General features: G+C 44.3%; 1 protein-coding gene across 26 annotated transcripts in view; it reads left to right on the forward strand.

The window, feature by feature from the left end:
• The window catches only part of LOC106993001 (uncharacterized), a 138,349-nt gene that overhangs the window by 21,751 nt on the left and 96,349 nt on the right, over nt 1-20,249 (forward strand). For 11 of the 26 annotated variants that reach the window (XR_013402727.1, XR_013402739.1, XR_013402728.1 and 8 more), the window contains exons 5-7: nt 11,280-11,374; nt 13,159-13,224; nt 15,639-15,741. The gene's annotated coding sequence lies outside the window, so the exon portion shown is untranslated. Of the gene's footprint in view, nt 1-11,279; nt 11,375-13,158; nt 13,225-15,638; nt 15,742-17,013; nt 20,246-20,249 lie in introns of those variants that run through there. The other 15 variants (XR_013402742.1, XR_003722119.2, XR_013402745.1 and 12 more) reach the window with 9 other exon arrangements.

The following is a 20,249-nucleotide window of genomic DNA, read 5'->3' on the forward strand; positions in this document are numbered from 1 at the left end:
CTCCTCAATATTTCTTGAATCTAATCACTTTTTCTCTCCATTGCTACTACCCTGTACCTTAGTTTTTAAATTTATAAAAGAGTACTTGTGAGGATTAAGTGAATTAATATATGTAAAATACTTAGAATAATAGATTGGCACCTACTAATTGCTATATGAATGTTAGTTGTTATTATCATCATTATCTTAGTTTATACAATCCATTATCTATCACTGCCTCCAGTCTTAATTTTATTCACCCCTACCTCCATTCTGTTCTCCACACTATAGCCAGAGTGGTCTTTATAAAATGGAAGAATGGGCTAGGCGTGGTGGCTTATGCCTGTAATCCTAGCAATTTGAGAGGCCAAGATGGGAGGATCGCTTGAGCCCAGGTGTTTGAGGCAACATAGTGAGACCCTGTCTCTACAAAAAATAACAAATTAGCCACATGTGGTGCTGGTGCACACCCGTGGTCCCAGATACTTGGGAGGCTGAGCTTGGGAGGTTGAAGCTGCAGTGAGTTGTAATGATGCCACTGCACTCCAACCTTGGTGACAGAGCGAGACCTTGTCTCAAAAAAAATAAAGTAAAATGTAAGAATGATTGCTTAAATGATAATTCTCCTGCTTAAAAAGATGTCAGTGAGGCCGGATGCGGTGGCTCACGCCTGTAATCCTGGTGCTTTGGGAGGCCAAGGCAGGTGGATCACCTGAGGTCAGGAGTTCGAGACCAGTCTGGCCAACATGGTCAAACCTCATCTCTACTAAAAATACAAAAATTAGCTGGGTGTGGTGGTGGGGGCCTGTAATCCCAGCTACTCAGGAGGCTGAGGTAGGAGAATCACTTTAACCTGGGAGGTGGAGGTTGCAGTGAGCTGAGTTTGCGCCATTGTACTCTAGCCTGGGCAACAAGAGCAAAACTCTGTCTCAAAAAAAAAAAAAAAAAAGGTTAGATGTTAGTGATATTTCCGTTGAACTACTTTGTGTTTTGGAGGCAGAGTCTCTGTCTCCTGGGCTTGGGTGCAGTAGTGTGATTTTGGCTCACTGCAGCCTCTGCCTCCTGGTTTCAAGCGATTGTCCTGCCTCGGCCTCCCAAAGTGCTGGGATTACAGGTGTGCGCCCCCATGCCCAGCTAATTTTTGTATTTTTAGTAGAGATGGGGTTTCACCATGTTGGTTAGGCTGGTCTTGAACTCCTGGCCTCAAGTGATCCGCCCACCTCAGCCTCCTAAAATTCTGAGATTACAGGCGTGAGCCACAGCACCCAGCCTCCATTGAGCTTTTAATGACTTCCTTTTATTGAGATACCTGATTTTTCTTTTCTTTCCTTCCTTCCTTTCTTTTCTGTTCTTTTTGCGTGTGTGTGTGTGTTTTTTTTGTTTGTTTGTTTGTTTTGTAGTCAGAATCCTCGTTCTGTAACCCAGGCTGTAGTGCAGTGGTGTGATCATAACTCGGCATACCCCCGTACCCTTCTGGGGTCAAGGGATCTTCCTGCCTCAACCTGACCAGTAGCTGGGACTAAAGGCATGCGCCACCACGCCTGGCTAGTTTTTAAAAAATTTTTTTGTAGAAATGAGGTCTCACAGCTCGTCTCTGTGCCACTGCATCCTGCCCCTGCTTTTAAATGCCATCTCTTCAGACAGGTCTTCCCCTGACTATCTAATGATTCTAAAGTGTCTACCCATATGCTTTTATTATGTCACCTTATTTTAATACTGTGATCGCACTTACCAATATCTGATAATTTTCTGGTTTATTTACATATTTGTTTATAGTCTTTTCTAATTAGAAGAGAACAGGGATATTGTCTGGTTTTTTTTTTTTTTTTTTTTTGAGACGGAGTCTTGCCCCGTTGCCCAGGCTGGAGTGCAGTGGCGCGATCTCGGCTCACTGTAAGCTCTCTCTCCTGGGTTCATGCCATTCTCCTACCTCAGCCTCCCCAGCAGCTGGGACTACAGGTGCCCGCCACCATGCCCGGCTAATTTTTTGTACTTTTAGTAGAGATGGGGTTTCACCATGTTAGCCAGGATGGTCTCGATCTCCTGACCTCATGATCTGCTTGTCTCAGCCACCCAAAGTGCTGGGATTACAGGTGTGAGCCACTGCACCCGGCCTTTTTTTTTTTTTTTTGGTGGAGTCTCGCTCTGTTGCCCAGGCTGGAGTACAGTGGTTCTATTTTGGCTTACTGCAACCTCTGCCTCCCGGGTTCGAGCAATTCTCGTGCCTCAGCCTCCTCAGTAGCTGGGATTACAGGTGTGTGCCACCATGCCTGGCTAATTTTTGTATTTTTAGTAGGAATAAGGTTTCACCATGTTGACCAGGCTGGTCTTGAGCTCCTGACCTCAAATGATCTGCCCACCTTGGCCTCTCAAAGTGCTGGGATTACAGGTGTGAGCCGCTGTGCCTGGTTGATATTGTTTGTTTAATTGTTGTATTCCTAGCATCTAGGACAATGTCTGACACATTATTGACAATAAATACTTGTGAAGTGAATAGTAAAACAACTTCCTTTGTCTTATTAGGCCCTTTTGGCCTCTCCAACATCATCTGTATCAGTCCCCTATCTTGACCTTCCCATCCTCCAGCTCATGACATATCTTTAGATGTGCTCGCTTGCTGCAGGGCCTTTGCATGTGCTCTTCACTGTGCCTAGAACACACCATTCTAGGCACTGCCTAGAATGCTCTGCCACTGCCTGGATATCTCCTGTTCATCATCCAAGTTACAGCTTAGGTATAACTTCACCTGATTAGCCTTGATCATACAACTCTGCATGCTTTGCCATTAATTATCATATGTATTGTAATTCTTTTGTTGTCTGTGTCCTTCACTAGACTATAAGCTTATGTTGTGCTCACCATGAATTCCTAGTCAAAGCTTATCAGCAGTGGCTAGAAGGACCTTTGAGGTGGGGCACTAGGGAGGGGGATAGAGTATCGGGGGCAGCACCTGAGGTGTAGGAAGGTGTACTTTAGGATGTCAGGGTGAGTTTTAAACACTGGCCCTTGGTTCATTGTCATTCTTCCTATTTCGTCCATCTTTGTTGATTCCTTTGTTTGCCTGGATGAACCATCTAAAATGATTGGGTCATATCCATGAAACCAGGGTAAGCCTGACACAAAAGACTTGCTCATGAAGGCAGCATGTGTCCTGAGGATAAAGGTTGAGAATCTGGGTAGGCTTATTATTAACTTCAGGTAGCTGAGGGCAGAATAACTGACAGTGGAGTAGAATTCTAAGCAAAGAAGGAAGCAAAAGGCCTGAAGGATGAGACAAGGCTGAAGCAGGAAGCTGAATCATTAAGTCATAAACCTGGAGCACTTGGATAGTGAGTAGAGTGTAAGAAGGAACAGGGCAAGCAGTTCAGGATTAGGGTCATAAATAATCTTGGGGATTACTTAAATCATCTTTTAGCATTCTTACCTCTTTAGTTTGGAACCAGCTTTTGGATTATAGAAAGGATCAGTTAGTTGACATACAAGGATTTGAGTGAGAGTGTATATTACTTTCTTTGTGTTTTATGGGCTCTTTACTTTAAAATGAAATCCCCAGAAATCCTACCTTAACTTTTCCCCCACCTCAATTTCTGCTGCCAAGAGCCTATCATCCATTCTTTTAAATATATCAGGTTCAGCTCCCTTATCTTTGAAACAAGTTGCGTGTACAGAAGCCTGCAGTAGTGCTGGAGCTTCCTTCAGATAGGTTGAAGGGAGTGTGAGCTCTCTTCAGGCTACCTCCTCCCACTGAACCAGGCATAGGAGCTGGCCTCAGCAGCGTTAGGAGTTCAGGACTCTGTTTAACATGAATCTGTGGAATTTCTCTCTGAATTTTGGGGAACAAGTATTCTGTAGAATATAGTACGGGACTGTGTCCGTGAGGCATAGCAAAAAGTAGTGGAAGACTGGCTGGATGTGCACGAATGGTGGGATCTGAAGGTATGTAGGAGTGGGCATCAAGGTTTCTGACCTGGCTCTTAAATTTTGACAGGGCTGGGGGCACTGATGTGCCAAGTAGAGAGTCTTGAGGAGTAGCGCTAGTCCCTGGCCCTTAGAGGTGTTCTGAATGTTTTTGTATGTAGCTCAGAGCTCTTTTGCAGGCTGATGGGGATTCATGAAGATAGAGTACTTACTGAGGAAGGGTGTGTTCTCTTTTGAAGGTTGGATGGAGTGGTTATGTGCACAGACTGGGCAGTATATGGCCTGGTCATCTAGTCTCTGTGAGGTGAGCTGCATTCCCTTCCTAGGGCCATGCTGGGAAAACCAACCTAAGAGAGCTGGAGATCATGACTGTTGTTAGTGATTTCCGTGAGACTGCTCACTGTCTTTACTTGCTCCTTCTGTTCTCTTAAGTCCCATGGCTATAGTGTCCTGCCTTCTATTTTCTATTTCCCGCTTTGGGACCTTCAAATTCCATAATTCATTCAGATTCTCTTTCTAGAGACAAGGTCTCACTATGTTGCCCAAGCTGGAGTGTAGTGGCTGTTCACCGGCATGATCATAGCACACTACAGCATTGAACTTGAGCTCAAATGATCCTTCTGCCTCAGCCACCCAAGTAGCTGGGATATAGGTGTGCGCCTTCACACCTAGCTCAGAGTGCTCTGTCTAGATTACTTAATGCTCAGCTTGACTCTGACTTTACATAGTACTCTAATTATGACATTGACAGCCAGCTTCAAGTAAGGGCCTTTCTTCATTATCCTTGTTCCTAGAGTTACGGTTTTGAAGCTTTAGTGTATCAGAATTACCTATGAGGGTGAGGGAGGGGGCGCTGGATATTTGTTTAAAATGCAGATTCCTGGTATTAACTGCAAGATACTCTAATTCAGTAAGTTTGGGGTGGTGACCAGGTATCTGCAGCTTGATCAGCCTCCCAGGCGATTCTGACACTAGTCATCATCTCCAGATCATATATATATATATATTTTGAGATGGAGTTTCGCTCTTGTTGCCCAGGCTGGAGTGCAATGGCGCAATCTTAGCTCACTGCAACCTCTGCCTCCCGGGTTCAAGCAATTTTCCTGCCTCAACCTCCTGAGTAGCTGGGATTACAGGCACCTGCCACCATGCCCAGCTAAATTTTTGTATATTCAGTACAGACAGGGTTTCACTATGTTGGCCAGGCTGGTCTCAAACTCCTGACCTCAGGCAGTCCACCTGTCTCAGCCTCCCCAAGTGCTGGGATTATAGGCATGAGCCACTGCGCCTAGCCAAAGATATCTATTTTCTCCTTTTTTTTTTTTTTTTTTGGAGACAGAGTTTCGCTCTTGTCACCCAGGCTGCAGTGCAATGGAGTGATGTTGGCTCACTGCAGCCTCCACCTCCTGGGTTCAAGAGATTCTCCTGCCTCAGCCTCCAGAGTAGCTGGGAATGCAGGAATCCACCACCACACCCAGCTAAATTTTTTCTTTTTTTTTTTTTTTGTATTTTTAGTAGACATGGGGGTTTGTCATGTTGATCAGGCTGGTCTTGAACTCCTGACCTCAGGTGATCCACCCGCCTCCCAAAGTGCTGGGATTATGGGTGTGAGCCACTGCACCCAGTCCTCCAGACCATATTTAGAGATATTTTGACTTACAGGACTCTGCCACTTCTCTACCCTTGAAGGGGCAGGGAAGAGATTTGAGTTCTTTACTTGGATCCTGCAGTATCTAGTCCCTGCATGTTTTTCAAGTGTCATCCCAGGCCCTTCCTTCCCTACTCCTGGCACCCTCATCTGCTCACAGTTCGTTGACCCCTTCTCCAGCGGTTTCTGGCCTGAGAGCCTTTGCAATGCTGTATAGCCTCTGCCTGGAACAGTCTTTACTGTGCATTTTGCCTCAATTAACTATCCCTTGCTTTTTTTTGAGATGGAATCTCACTCTGTCACCCAGGCTGGAGTGTAGTGGTACTATCTCAGCTCACTACAACCTCCGCCTCCCGAGTTCAAGCGATTCTCCTGTCTCAGCTTCTCGAGTAGCTGGGACTACAGGCATGCGCCACCATGCCTGGCTAATTTTTGTAGTTTTAGTAGAGACAGGATTTCTCCATGTTGGCCAGGCTGGTCTTGAACTCCTGACCTCAAGTGATTCACCCGCCTTGGCCTCCCAAAGTGTTGGGATTACAGGCGTGAGCCACCGCGCCCAGCCTGTCCCTTGCCTTTAATTGTCAAGTAAGCATTATCTCCTCTTGAAGGGTTTTTTTGGCGCTGTATATAAAGAAACTGTTAGCACCTTATTTGTTTACATAAGACCACTTAACTGTTTGTCTTTCTCTCCTGGTGGGTTTGAAGCTCTGTGAAGGCAGGGAGCTTGTTCCTGGTTGTGTATCTTCAGTGCCTAGTATGTAGAGGCACTCAATAACTACTTGTTGACTAATCCACATTTTTATCTTCTTGTTAGTATCTGTGTTGTTGGATTGTGGCTCTTTTTTTAACTGAGACAGAGTTTCGCTGTTGTTGCCCAGGCTGGAGTGCAGTGAAGCGATCTCGGCTCACTGCAACCTCCGCCTCACAGGTTCAAGCAATTTTCCTGCCTCAGCCTCCCAAGTAGCTGGGATTACAGGTGTGTGCCGCCACACCTGGTTAATTTTGTATTTTTTTAGTAGAGACAGGGTTTCACAATGGTGGTCAGACTGGTCTCAAACTCCTGACCTCAGGTGATCCACCTGCCTCGGCCTCCCAAAGTGCTGGGATTACAGGTGTGAGCCACTGTGCCTGGCGGCTCTGCCCAACTCTTGCCCTTTGTATGTATTGTTGCCTCTTCCAGAAACCCCCTTTCTCATGTCAACTTGGCAGATTCCTTCTTGTCCTTTACTACTTCTTGAAGCATTTCTTTGACTTCTGAGAGAGTGCTGGTTCAACAGAGACAGCACTGTTTCCTCTTTAATAGGCCTTTTTTTTTTTTTTTGATAGAGCCTCACTCTGTTGCCCAGGCTGGAGCACGGTGGTGTGATCTTGGCTTACTGCAACCTTCGCCTCCCGAGTTCAAGCAGTTCTCATGCCTCAGCCTCCCAAGTAACTGGAATTACAGATGTGTGCCACCACACCCGGCTAATTTTTGTATTTTTAGTGAACATGGGTTTTACCATGTTGGCCAGGCTGGTCTCGATTTCCTGAGCTCAGGTGATCCACCTGCTTTGGCCTCCCAAAGTGCTGGGATTACAGTCATGAGCCAGCACACCTAGCATTCTAGTAGGCTTTTCAACCGTATGTTGTGATTTCACCTGTGTAAGAGATAGATGGTAGCGCCTTTCTTTTACAGGTGACAACCCAGAGGCTCTAAGAAAGGGGTCCCCAACCCTAGTCTGTGGCTCATTAGGAACAGGTTGCACAGCAGGAGGTAAGTGGTGGGCGAGTGAGCAAAGCTTCATCTGTATTTTTACAATCATCACTCGCATTGCTGCCGGAGCTCTGCCTCCTGTCAGATCAGTGGCAGTGTTAGAATCTCTTAGGAGCAGGAACTCTGTTGTGACCTGAGGAAGTGAGGGATCTAGGTTGCATGCTCCTTATGAGAATCTAATGCCTGATGATCTGTCACTGTCTCCCATCTCATCTAATTGCAAGAAAACAAGCTCAGGGCTCCCACTGGTTGTACATTATGGTGAGTTGTATAATTATTTTATTATATATTACAACATAATAATAATAAAGTGCACAATAAATGTAATGTACTTGAATCATCCTAAGACCATTCCCTCCCCTTTGTCCATGGAAAAATTGTCTTTCATGAAACGGGTTCCTGATGCCAAAAAGGTTGGGGGATGGCTACTCTAAGAGATTAATTAACTTGGAAATGGCAGAACTGGTATTTGAACCCCAATGTATCTAAGGAGCCCTCATTTCTGCCTCACTATGCTCCCTCAAAGAAAACCAGTGTGCATACCTAGGCAACAAACCTGCATGTTCTGCACATGTATCCCAGAACTTAAAGTATAATTAAAAAAAAAAAATTCAATTTACCATAAAAGAAAGAGAAAACCAGTCAGCAGACTGAGAGACACTGAAGTGAAAGAGATGCTTTAAAAAAAAATTAGTTGGGTAATAAAACTTAAAAAAAATTTCTGGCCAGGTGTGGTGGCTCGTGCCTGTAGTCCCAGCATTTTGGGAGGCCGAGGCGGGCAGATCACCTGGGGTCAGGAGTTCAAGACCAGCCTGGCCAACATGGTGAAACCCCGTCTCTACTACAAATACAAAAATTAGCCGGGCATGGTGGCAGACGCCTGTAATCTCAGCTACTCAGGAGGCTGAGGCAGGAGAATCACTTGAACCTGGGAGGTGGAGGTTGCAATGAGCCAAGATCATGCCATTGCACTCCAGCCTGGGAGACAAGAGCAAGACTTTGTCTCAAAAAAAAATTTCTGCAGAGTCCGGGCACGGTGGCTTACACCTGTACTTACACCTGTAATTGCAGCACTTTGGTAGGCTGACGCAGGCGATCACTTGAGGCCAAGAGTTCCAGACCAGCCTGGCCCACATGGCAAAACACTCTCTCTACAAAAAATACAAAAATTAGCTGGGTGCAGTGCCGCGTGCCTGTAGTCCCAGCTACTTGGGAGGCTGAGGCAGGAGAATTGGTTGAACCTGGGAGGTAAAGGTTGCTTGAACCCAAGAGGTGGAGGTTAACTGCAGCCTGGGTGACAGAGTGAGACTCAATTTCCTCAGAGTTAAACACAATAAAATGAATACTTTTGACAAGCCATTGATAAAGACAGCAGAGTGTAAAGAGTGACCATAGCATTGAAAGGATGATGTGTATTTCATGTATTTCCTTGATCGTATCCACGATTCCTTGTGGTACTGATAAAGCCAACACATACAGCCTAGTAGAAATAAGCTTGGCCAGGTGCGTTGGCTGACACCTGTAATCCCAGCACTTTGGGATGCCAGGACAGCAGAGGTGGTGCCACTGTACTCCAGGCTGGGCAACAGAGCAAGACCCCATCTCAAAAGAAGAAAAACAAAAAAAGAAATGAGCTGAGGTGAAAATGTTACTCAAGTCAAACCAAAGAAAATATCAATCATTAACTCAGTTTTCCTGGAGGATATATAAAGAGTGAAATCTGAACTTTTTTTTTTTTTGGAGTCAGGGTCTAGCTAGCACTGTCACCCAGGCTGGAGTGCAGTGGTGCAGTCTCCACTCACTGCAGCCTCAACCTCCCAAGCGGCAGTGATCCTCTCACCTCACCCTCCCATGTAGCTAGGACTGCAGGCTTGAGCCACCATGCCTGGCTAATTTCTTTTTTTGCAGAGGTGGGATCTATGTTGCCCATGTTGGTCTTGAACTGGGCTCAAGCAGTCCTCTCGCCTCGGCCTCTCAAAGTGCTGGGATTACAGGCATGAGCCACCATGCCTGGCCTGAACATATTTGTTGAGGGAAAAGCTGTGCAAAATTGATCTGCAAAGTCCTTAATATGTTTTGCTTTAAAAATACATTTTACTGGCCGGCCATGGTGGCTCACGCCTGTAATCCCAGCCTTTTGGAGGCTGAGGCGGGCAGATCACGAGGTCAAGAGGTCAAGACCATCCTGGCTAACATGGTGAAACCCTGTCTCTACTAAAAATACAAAAAATTAGCTGGGTGTGGTGGCACTCACCTGTAGTCCCAGCTACTCGGGAGGCTGAGGCAGGAGAATTGCTTGAACTTGAGGCGGAGGTTGCAGTGAGCCGAGATTGTGCCACTACACTTCAGCCTGGCCACAGAGCAAGACTCCCTCTAAAAAAAAAAACCAAAGAAACCAAAAAAACCAAAAAAACCTTTTTACTGGCTGGGTGTGGTGGCTCATGCCTATAATCCCAACATTTTGGGAGGCCGAGGCCGGTGAATCACTTGAGGTCAAGAGTTCAAGACCAGCCTGGCCAACATGGTGAAACCCCATCTCTACTAAAAATACAGTAATTAGCTGGACGTGGTGGTGCATGCCTGTAATCCCAGCTACTTGGGAGGCTGAAGCAAGAGAGTTGCTGGAACCTGGGAGGCGGAGGTTGCAGTGAGCCGAGATCATCCCATTGCACTCCAGCCCGGGCAACAGAGCAAGATCCTGTCTCAAAAAAAAAAAAAAAAAAAAAAAAGATGGATGGTTGGTTGCAGGAAAAAGAAAAATTGCACAGATATACACAAACACGCTGGTATGGAACAATCTCCAAGATCTGTCATTAAGAGAAAACTAACGTGCAGAATAGTTTTTATGGCTAGTGTACTAGTGTTAGCATTTGTATGTAAAAAGAGGAGAAACTCTGTATACTTGTTATATACCCATACTGTTTCTGAAAGTTTTCTTTTTTCTTCTTTCTTTTTTTTTTTTTCAATAGATATGGGGTTTTGCCATGTTGCCCAGGCTGGTCTAGAACACGTGAACTCAAGCAATCTACCTGCCTTGGCCTCCCAAAGTGCTGGGATTATAGGCATGAGCCACCATGCCTGGCCTTTTTGTTTTTTAATATCCTTCTCTGTTGCTGAATTTTTTTTTCCCCATATGAACATTACCTTTTTAAAAAGAGTAATTGTGAGCTGGGCACGATGGCTTATGCCTGTAATCCTAGCACTTTGGGAGGCTGAGGCGGGTGGATCACCTTGTCAGGAGTTCAAGACCAGCCTGCCCAACATGGCAAAACCCAGTTGCTACTAAAAATACAAAAAAAATTAGCTGGGTGAGGTGGCGCATACCTATAATCCTAGCTACTTGGGAGGCTGAGACAGGAGAATCACTTGAACCCAGGAGGTGAAGGTTGCAGTGGCAGGGAGCTGAGATCGCGCCACTGCACTCCAGCCTGTGTGACAGAGCAAGACTCCATCTCAAAAAAAAAAAAGCAGTTGTGGTAAAAAACAGACACATAAAATTTACCTTCTTAACCATTTTTAAGTGTATGAGAAATAGTAAAAAACAAACATAAAATTTGCCATTTTAACCATTTTTAAGTCTTTACGTTTTAGTAGTCTTAGGTATATTCACATTTTGTGCAACAGATCTCCAGAACTACTTCATCTTGCAAAACTGAAACTCTGTACCCATTAACCAACAACTCTACTTGCCCTACTCCTCCTTTCTCTCTGGTACCACCATTCTACTTTCTGTTTCTATGAATTTGAATACTTCACTACCTCATATAAACAGAGTCAGTCATACAGTATTTTTGTGTGTGTGATGGGCTTTTTTACTTAGCATGTGTTAGGGTTCATCCATGTTGTAACATGTGATAGGATTTCTTTCCAGTTTAAGGCCGAATAATATTCCATTTTATGTATGCATCATAGTTTAGCCATTCTTCATCAATACATTGCCTTTTAAAATATTTTATTTTTTAATTTTTAATTTTTTTGTAGAGACAGAGTCTTCTTGCTATGTTGCCCGGGCTGGTCTTGAACTCCTCGCCTCAAGCAATCCTCCTGTCTTGGCCTCCCAAGTGTCAGGATTACAGGCATGTGCTATCACACCCAACCTGATACATTGCCTTTATAAAATTTTTTTTCTTTATTCTAAAAAACAAAAAAACCAAAACTGGATACATGTGTAGAACGTGCAGGTTTGTTACATAGGTGTATGTGTGCCATGGTGGTTTGCTGCACCTATTGACCTGTCCTCTAAGTTCCCTCCCCTCACCCCCCACCTCCCACCCCCCAGCAGTCCTGGTGTGTGTTATTCCCCTCTCTGTGTCCATGTGTTCTCAATGTTCAGCTCCCACTTACGAGTGAGAACATGTGGTGTTTGGTATTATGTTCCTGTGTTAGTTTGCTGAGGATGATGACTTCCAGCTTCATCCATGCCCCTGCAAAGGACGTGATCTCATTCCTTTTTATGGGTGCATAGTATTCCATGGTGTATATGTACCATATTTTCTTTATCCAGTCTATCATTGATGGGCATTTGTGTTGGTTCCATGTCTTTGCTATTGTAAATAGTGCTGCAATAAACACACATGTGCACGTGTCTTTTTCTTTTTTTTTGAGACAGAGTCTTGCTCTGTTGCCCAGTGGCGTTCAGAGTTCAGTGGTGCGATCTCTGCTCACTGCAGCCTCTGCCTCCCGGGTTCCAGTGATTCTCCTGCCTCAGCCTCCTGAGTAGCTGGAATTACAGGCATGCGCCACCATGCCTGGCTAATTTTCGTATTTTTAATAGAGACAGGGTTTCACCATGTTGGCCAGGCTGGTCTCAAACTCCTGACCTCAGGTGATCCACCTGTCTCGGCCTCCCAAAGTGCTGGGATTATAGGCGTGAGCCACCTCGCCTGTCCTGAATACTTTTTAAAACTACTTTGCTTCACCTTATAAATGTGATCCTGAAAAGTTGGGTATAAACATTGTATGTATATGTATGTATGTATGTATGTATGTATGTATGATACAGGGATAGTTTGAGGGGTGGTTAAATCATATCTTAGTTAACTTTACAGCAAAGAGGAGACTCCTTTTTGCCTTATGAATGATCCCCAACTTTATGTCTCAGATGTTTGTATTGGAGATTTTTCTTGAAGTAAAATATCACTCTACTAGGAATGGAACCAAAAAGGGGAGATGTGGTTATTTGAAATTGAAGATAGCTATATATACCAGGACATCCCACCATTTGTCTTATTTTACATACTTTTCCATTTGTTTTACCAGCATCTCTTTTTTCCTGTTCCATGCACTAGAAATCCTGGAGCCCTCTTATTTATTTATTTTTTTTATTTTTTTTGAGACGAAGTCTCACTCTGTCACCCAGGCTGTAGTGCAGTGGCACGATACCAGCTCACTGCAACCTCCACCTCCCAGGTTCAAGCGATTCTCCTGCCTCAGCCTCCTGAGTAGCTGGGATTACAGGCGCCTGCCACCATGCCTGGCTAATTTTTGTATATTTAGTAGAGACGAGGTTTCACCATTTTGGCCAGGCTGATCTTGAACTCCTGACCTTGTGATCCACCCGCCTCAGCTTCCCAAAGTGCTGGGATTACAGGCATGAACCACTGTGCCCGGCAAGTCCTCTTATTTTTATGACATGCTTCCTATGTGTTGATTTTGTTTTCCCTAATGGAGTAAATTTTTGAAGGCAGGAGGCATCTTATATCCTGTAGTGATGAGCATAATATGAGTTGTTCAATAAATACATATTTGGCAGAGATGAAAGTGGAGAAAGAGGTTCCTCTGCTGAAGAAGTGTGATTACTTTTGGTTTTTTCTACCTCATGTGGTACCCATTTCTAGCAGGAAATTTCTTCCACTTGCAGACCAAGTGTGTTGGGGACTTGAGATGTGTACATGAGTGTTTGTGATGTTTCCTGCTGAAAGCACAGGTAAGAGAGCTGGAGCCAGATTGGAGCCTGAAGAATCTGACTTGATAGTATGTACACTTCTGTGATAACCCTGAGGAGAGAATCTCAGGTTTCTATCCTCTGCTTAACATCAAGCCTGAATATTTAACTATCGGCAGGGCAGCTGGACCTGAATGTGCTTTTGGCGTCTTAAATTCAGTAGCACGTAGTAGGAATATTTGATAAAAGTGATTTTGCTTTTTTTGTCAGTAGTATATGAAAGCACTTAACACAGAGCCTGGCTTATAGTTGGTGTCCAAAAGGTGACAGTATGTGAGAAATGTTTTGAAGTAGTTGAGTCTTTCCCTGGGTGCCCTGCCTCCACTCGTGTGCCTATACCCCCCCTACCCCAGGCTAAAGATACAGGCAACAACAATGTGGATTTCGCCTTTGGAAAGTTTCCAGTTCCTTGTTTGTGGCTTTATGGTCAAACAAGAAGTGTAGTCTGCTCCTACATATATAAGAGCAGATAGATCTGAACCCTGGCTACCCTCACCCAAGACTGGAAATGTTTGAATCACACTAACATGTCTGGTCACTCTAGGCAGCTTTCTTGGTAGGCACTTAGTCTCTTACTGGGGAAATCTGTGAATCTCTGGGGTAACTGGGCAAGGCGGTGAATATAGGGGGTTGAGCATGAATTAACTTAGCCAGGATAGCTTATGAGTACAGGCATGGATGAGAGGACAGGGTAGGGGCCAAAAACGGTTTGGCTCTGTCATTTCTGCTCATAGAAAGATACAGGCCTTGTGTACCAAGGGTAGAGCTCTGGCTTCCTGTGGCCTGTCACCTCCATATGATGAGCCAGGCTTGCTCCCAGCTGTCACTGCAGGGCATCTTGGGTTTAGTAGGGGATAAAATAGGGAATCTGAGTCAGGTAGCTTTGCTTCAAATCCTGCAGGTGTGCAGGGAGGAGTTGTGCTTCCCAGGACCTGTTTCCTATGTGTTGAAATAAGAGGAATCCCATCCAGATTCTGTAGAAGTTTCCTTCCATCCTTTATATGTACGTTTTTCACACTGTCACTGGCCTGGCTTCTGGGAAGAAGAGAGAAAGGATGAGAGAAATAAAGAACTTGAGGGGGTGTGTAGATTCGCTGTCCTTAAATTCTTTCTGGAGCAAAGTATAGGTATTGGGAGGAGGATCAGTGAATGGGTGTGTGAACAAACATACTGCTTATCCTGTTGCCTGGCACTCAGCCTGGACCCTTACTCAGTATTAATCTTGTTAGATGTTGGTCCACTCTCCCAGTTGGAATATGAGCATATATATACATGTTATTTTATATCAGTGGAGTCATACCTTGTTACTGTCTTATCATCTTTTTTCACTTGATTTCACTTGATTGAGGACATTTTCATGTCAATAAATACAGAAAAAAGGGCTGAATTATAGTTCAGTGAGTGGATATATCATACTGCTATTATTCTCTAATATTTAATCCATTTGTTTTACCTGTTATCAATGGGGTCTTCTTTGACTCCCTTAACAAGATAACAATCCCCCTTTCTTCCCTATCTCTCTTCCCTTCTGTATTTTTCTCTATAGCATTTAGCATCACCTGATATATACTCTTCTCATTTATTTGCTTATTGCCTAACTTCCCTCCATTAGAATATAAGCTCCATGAAGACGGGGATTTTTATTTTAAAGATTGTTTTATTATGCTAGAATCAGGCAGTATCCCATTCTGTATCATAGAATGAGTGTTTCTCCCCTTTTTTTGGAGACAGGGTCTCGCTCTGTCACCCACACTAGAGTGCAGTGGCATGATCTCGACTCACTGCAACTTCCATCTCCTGAGCTTAAGTGATCCTCTTACCTCAGCCTCTCAAGTAATTGGGACTACAGGCATGTGCTGCTTCACCCAGCTATTTTAAAAAATGTTTTCTAACGATGGGGGTCTCACTGTGTGGCCCAGGCTGGTCTCAAACTCGTAGGTTCAAGCAATCCTCCCTCCTCAGCCTCTCAAAGTGCTGGGAATACAGGCGTCAACCACCATGCCTGGCCCTTTTTTCTTTTATCCATGCTCTATACCTGGTATTGAGAACAGTTCCTGGTACATCATTGATGCTCAATAAATATTTGTTGAGTGAATGAATTTGTTGGACATTTGGTATACTTACTGGGCTTTTATTTGCAATATTTTTATTATTGTGAGCATTCTGTGATAAACACTTGATATATACATCTCTACATGCTTGTGCACTATCTCTTCAGGATGAATTCCAAGAAATTCACCTGCTGAGTTAAAAGGTATGCATATTTAAAATGTCAATTCATGGAGCCAAACTACCCTTAAGAATGTAAACTTATATTAGCAGCACATGAGATTGCCTGTTTTCCCATGCTTTTGATAACATTGGGTGTTGTATTTCTTGTCTTCTTCATCTAACAGGTAAGACATGGTCTTGTACCACAGTGGTTAAGAATGTGACTTTGGAGCCAGCCTGCTAGGGGATGAATTCTGACTCAGCCATTTACTAACTGGGTGACCTTAGGTAAGTCATTTACCTTCTCTGTCCTTCAATTTCATCGTGGTAAAGTAGGCATGATAGCACCTGTTTTATAGGGTTATTGTGAGGTAATGATAGCACTTATTTTATAGGGTTATTGTGAGGAATAAATCCAAGTAAAATGCTTAGAATAAATAGTAACTGAAACATAGCACTCAATAAGTATGATTTAATTTTCATTTATTTGAATATTAAAGGTTGAATTTTCAGATGTATTTTGGACCTTTCTATTTTTTCTTTAAATCAGTTATTCATGACTTTTGAATTTTTTTTTTTTTCCTCTTAGAGACAGGGTCTTGGTTTGTTGTCTAGGCTGGAGTGCAGTGGTGCAATCATAGCTCACTGTAGCCTTGAACTCCTGGGCTCAAGAGATCTTCCTGCCTCAGCCTCGTGAGCAGCTGGGACTACAGGTGCCTGCTGCCACACCCGGCTAATTTTTTTTTTTTTTAGAGATGGGTTCTTGCAGCCCAGACTGATCTTGAACTTTAGACTGAAGTGCTCCTCCCGCCTTGGGCTCCCAAAGCATTGGGGGTTACAGGCGTGAAGCACTGCACCTTGCCTGCACATTTTTTCCAATAATTTTTTTTTATTTGTAAGACTTAACGTGTCGACTATCATATATAATACAGAATTGTTCCCATTTTGTCATTTCCTTTCAACTTTGTTTATGCAGCTTTTTTTCTGTATGCAAATTTTACGTTTTTAAGTAGTCAGAAAATCTCTTCCCTTATAATTTTTCCTGCTACTAGACCAATGTTTAGAAAAAGCATGCTTCCCATGGCCAGGCGCGGTGGCTCAAGCCTGTAATCCCAGCACTTTGGGAGGCCGAGACGGGCGGATCACGAGGTCAGGAGATCGAGACCATCCTGGCTAATACGGTGAAACCCCGTCTCTACTAAAAAATACAAAAAAAACTAGCCGGGCAAAGTGGCGGGTGCCTGTAGTCCCAGCTACTCGGGAGGCTGAGGCAGGAGAATGGCGTGAACCCTAGAGGAGGAGCTTGCAGTGAGCTGAGATCTGGCCACTGCACTCCAGCCTGGGTGACAGAGCAAGACTCTGTTTCAAAAAAAAAGAAAAAGCATGCTTCCCCACCTCAAAATTACAAAAATAGTTACTTGTTCTTTTTGAGTACTCTGTGTGTTTAAATCTTTTATCTTTAAATTTAAATCTTTGATCCATCTGGTATTTATTTTGATATGAAGAGAGTGGTTGGAATCTGGCTGTATTTCTTTTTTCTTTTCTTTTTTTTTGACGAAGTCTCACTCACTGTTGCCCAGGCTGGAGTGCAGTGGCGTGTTCTCGGCTCACCACAACCTCTGCTTCCTGGGTTCAAGCGATTCTCCTGCCTCAGCCTTGCAAGTACCTGGGACTACAGGCACGTGCCACCATTCCAGGCTAACTTTTGTATTTTTAGTAGAGACTGGGTTTCACTGTGTTGGCCAGGCTGGTCTCGAACTTCTGACCTTGTGATCTGCCCGCCTCGGCCTCCGAAAGTGCTGGGATTACAGGCGTGAGCCACCGCGCCCCGCCTTATGTATTTTTTTCAGTTGGGTAGCTGTCCCAAATTCATTCATTAAAGAAGGAGAAGTAAGAGCAGGAGCCTTTAATCTGTTCTCCTCTTCCCTAATTTGAAAGTGGCTTGTTATTTTGAATATCACATCCTCAGAAATAGCAAATCTCCATCTCAGAGAATGGATTTAATGTTTGGATACAGCCAAAGGTCATTTCATTACCAAACCATGGGGTGAATATACCATGTAAAACAGTTTGGGATCAGAACTCACAGTCTGAATTGTAAGTTACGAGACTGCTGTCTCTCTGCTGCAGCTTCTTGGCTGGCTTTGAAGGGTCTTCCAAGGCAGATCCTAACAAGGGGACTGCTTTGAAGGGCCATTGTTCATTTGGAATGATAAAGTCTATGTTGTTCAAAAAACAAGTGCTTGTAGCAGGTATTTTTTCACTCCAACCTGAGAATATTGCTAGGATATTGATAAGGGGTACTGAATGGTAATAAACGTGTGCTCTAGCTCTGCCCTAATCTGCTTATTTCAGAACTCTAGTTTCATTCAGTTTCTTGCCTCTGACTCAAAATGGAGGGAGGGTGATTCTTACATAACAGAACATACCTACATACCCTTTTGGCAACAGCTACCTGCCAGAGATGTTGAAGAAGAGTAGCCAACCTTTACACAACACATATTGTGTGCCAGTCATGGTCCTAAGTATAATACCTTACATGTATAAACTTCTTAGGAGGTTGGTGCTCTGTACCAAATTGAATAGTATCCCCCAAAATTCATGTTGCCCCAGAACCTATGAATGTGATCTTACTTGGAAATACGGTCCTTGCACACATAATCAAGTTGAGATGAAGTTTAACTGGGAAGTCCTAGTCTAGTGACTGGTGTTGTCATAAGAAGAGAGAGACACAGAGGGAAGATGGCCACATGAAGATGGAGGCAGAGATTGCAGTTATGCTGCTGCCAGCTAAGGAATGGCTGCAGCCCTCCAAGGATTGCCAGCGACCACCAGAAACTAGAAGAGACAAGGAAGGATTCTTCCCTAGGGACTTCAGAGGGAGCATGGCCCTACTGACACCTGGATTTCAGACTTGTAGCTTCCTGAACTGCGAGAGAATAAATTTCTGTTGTTTTAAGCCATGTAGTTTGTGGTAATTTTATGGCAGTCCTAGGTAATTAATGTACACTCTTACCATCTTCATTTTCAGATAAAGGAAACTGAGGCCCAGAGAAGTCAAACACTTTGAGATCTCTGTAGGCCCCTACTGTGCTGGCTGTGCATAGATTCTGTACCTCCTGCTGTTGCTGTTGTTGGCTCTCCACCTTTACCATGGCCATCACGTTCTGACCGTGCTGGAGCTGAGCTGCTGGAATGACTCATTTTTCTTTTTTCTTTTCTTTTTTTTTTTTTTTTTGAGACAGAGTTTCGCACTGTCGCCCAGGCTGGAGTGCAGTGGCGCGATCTCAGCTCACTGCAACCTCTGCCTCCCGGGTTCACGCCATTCTCCTGCCTCGGCCTCCCGATGGGACTACAGGCGCCTGCCACCACGCCCGGCTTTTTTAGTGGAGATGGGGTTTCAACGTGTTAGCCAGGATGGTCTCAATCTCCTGACTTCATGATCCGCCCACCTCGGCCTCCCAAAGTGCTGGGATTACAGGGGTGAGCGACCCTGCTCGGCCCCCCCTTTTTTTTTTTGGAGACAGAGTCTCGTTCTGTCACCAGGCTGGAGTGCTGTGGCGCAATCTCGGCTCACTGCAACCTCCGCCTCCCGGGTTTAAGCAATTCTCCTGCCTTGGCCTCTTGAGTAGCTGGGATTACAGGCACACGCCGCCACGCCCACCTAAGTTTTGTATTTTTAGTAGAGATGGCATTTCACTGTGTTGGCCAGGATGGTCTCGATCTCTTGACCTTGTGATCCACCTGCCTCAGCCTCCCAAAGTGCTGGGATTACAGGCATGAGCCACCACACCTGGCCCGTGACTCGTTTTTCTGACACATCAGGCCATAGCCTTTCTTCATGTCTTGCCTGCTTCATACCGTAAATCGGAAACTCCTCTCACGAGGCTTCTGACTGTAGCCTGACCATCTCACCCGATCTCTTCTTCAATCCCTCTTCCCTGCTCCCCTTTATTTTCCCTTTCCTATTCTGTCTTTATTTTTACTTTTCATGCAGTGTCAGAGAAGTGTAGTGACAATGTCGGGGGAGGATCCCCCAGCTGCCTCTGGCAGTTGGTTTTGTACTTCCCACTTCTGGTGTAGTATACCTTCTAGAATTTCTGTCAGTAGACAATTCAAATCTTGTGTTTTTCTTTGGAGCTTTCAACATCTTGCACATAGCTTATAGTTACATGGCTGTGAACAGAGAAGGGGCAGTTTCATGGTGGCATTGTCTGTGAGGGCACTTACATTGATGAATTCAACCTACCACAGTGGCTGTCTCCCCTGTCAAAGTGAGTGAGGGGATGAGACCATTTTCTGAACCAGCTCATCTCCCTGAATATGGGCTTTTCTATTGGCATTTCATTGCTGGCTGTGGAATCTTGCCTCTTTTCCAATAAGACTTTTGGCTTTAGATCCTGTTCTTGTTCTTACCCACTCTCAGTAAACTGAACTCCGGGAACCACATCTCTTTTGTTTGCTGCTGCATCCCAGGACTGAGCAAAGGCCTGATACTTACTAATCCCTCAAGAAATATTTATTGAATGAAGAAATGAATATTGACCTGGAAAGTTCAAACTCTTGACTTTCCTTGCTTGTTCCTGAAGTTAGAGGCCAGATTAAGAATTTAACAGTCTTAAGCAATAGAAAAATTATGATGTCCCTCATACTTTCATCCCTCAGTATGTATTTTAAAAGCAGTGTAAATGCAAAATAAGTATAAAGAAACCTAGCAAAATGTAAAGAAAATGCAGCAAAATTCTGATTTTTACCATGGTTACCACTTTGATAAATATAAAATAACTTAAAATATT

This window comes from Macaca mulatta, chromosome 13 (genome assembly GCF_049350105.2).
Source record: "Macaca mulatta isolate MMU2019108-1 chromosome 13, T2T-MMU8v2.0, whole genome shotgun sequence".
Taxonomy (NCBI): Eukaryota; Metazoa; Chordata; class Mammalia; order Primates; family Cercopithecidae; genus Macaca; species Macaca mulatta.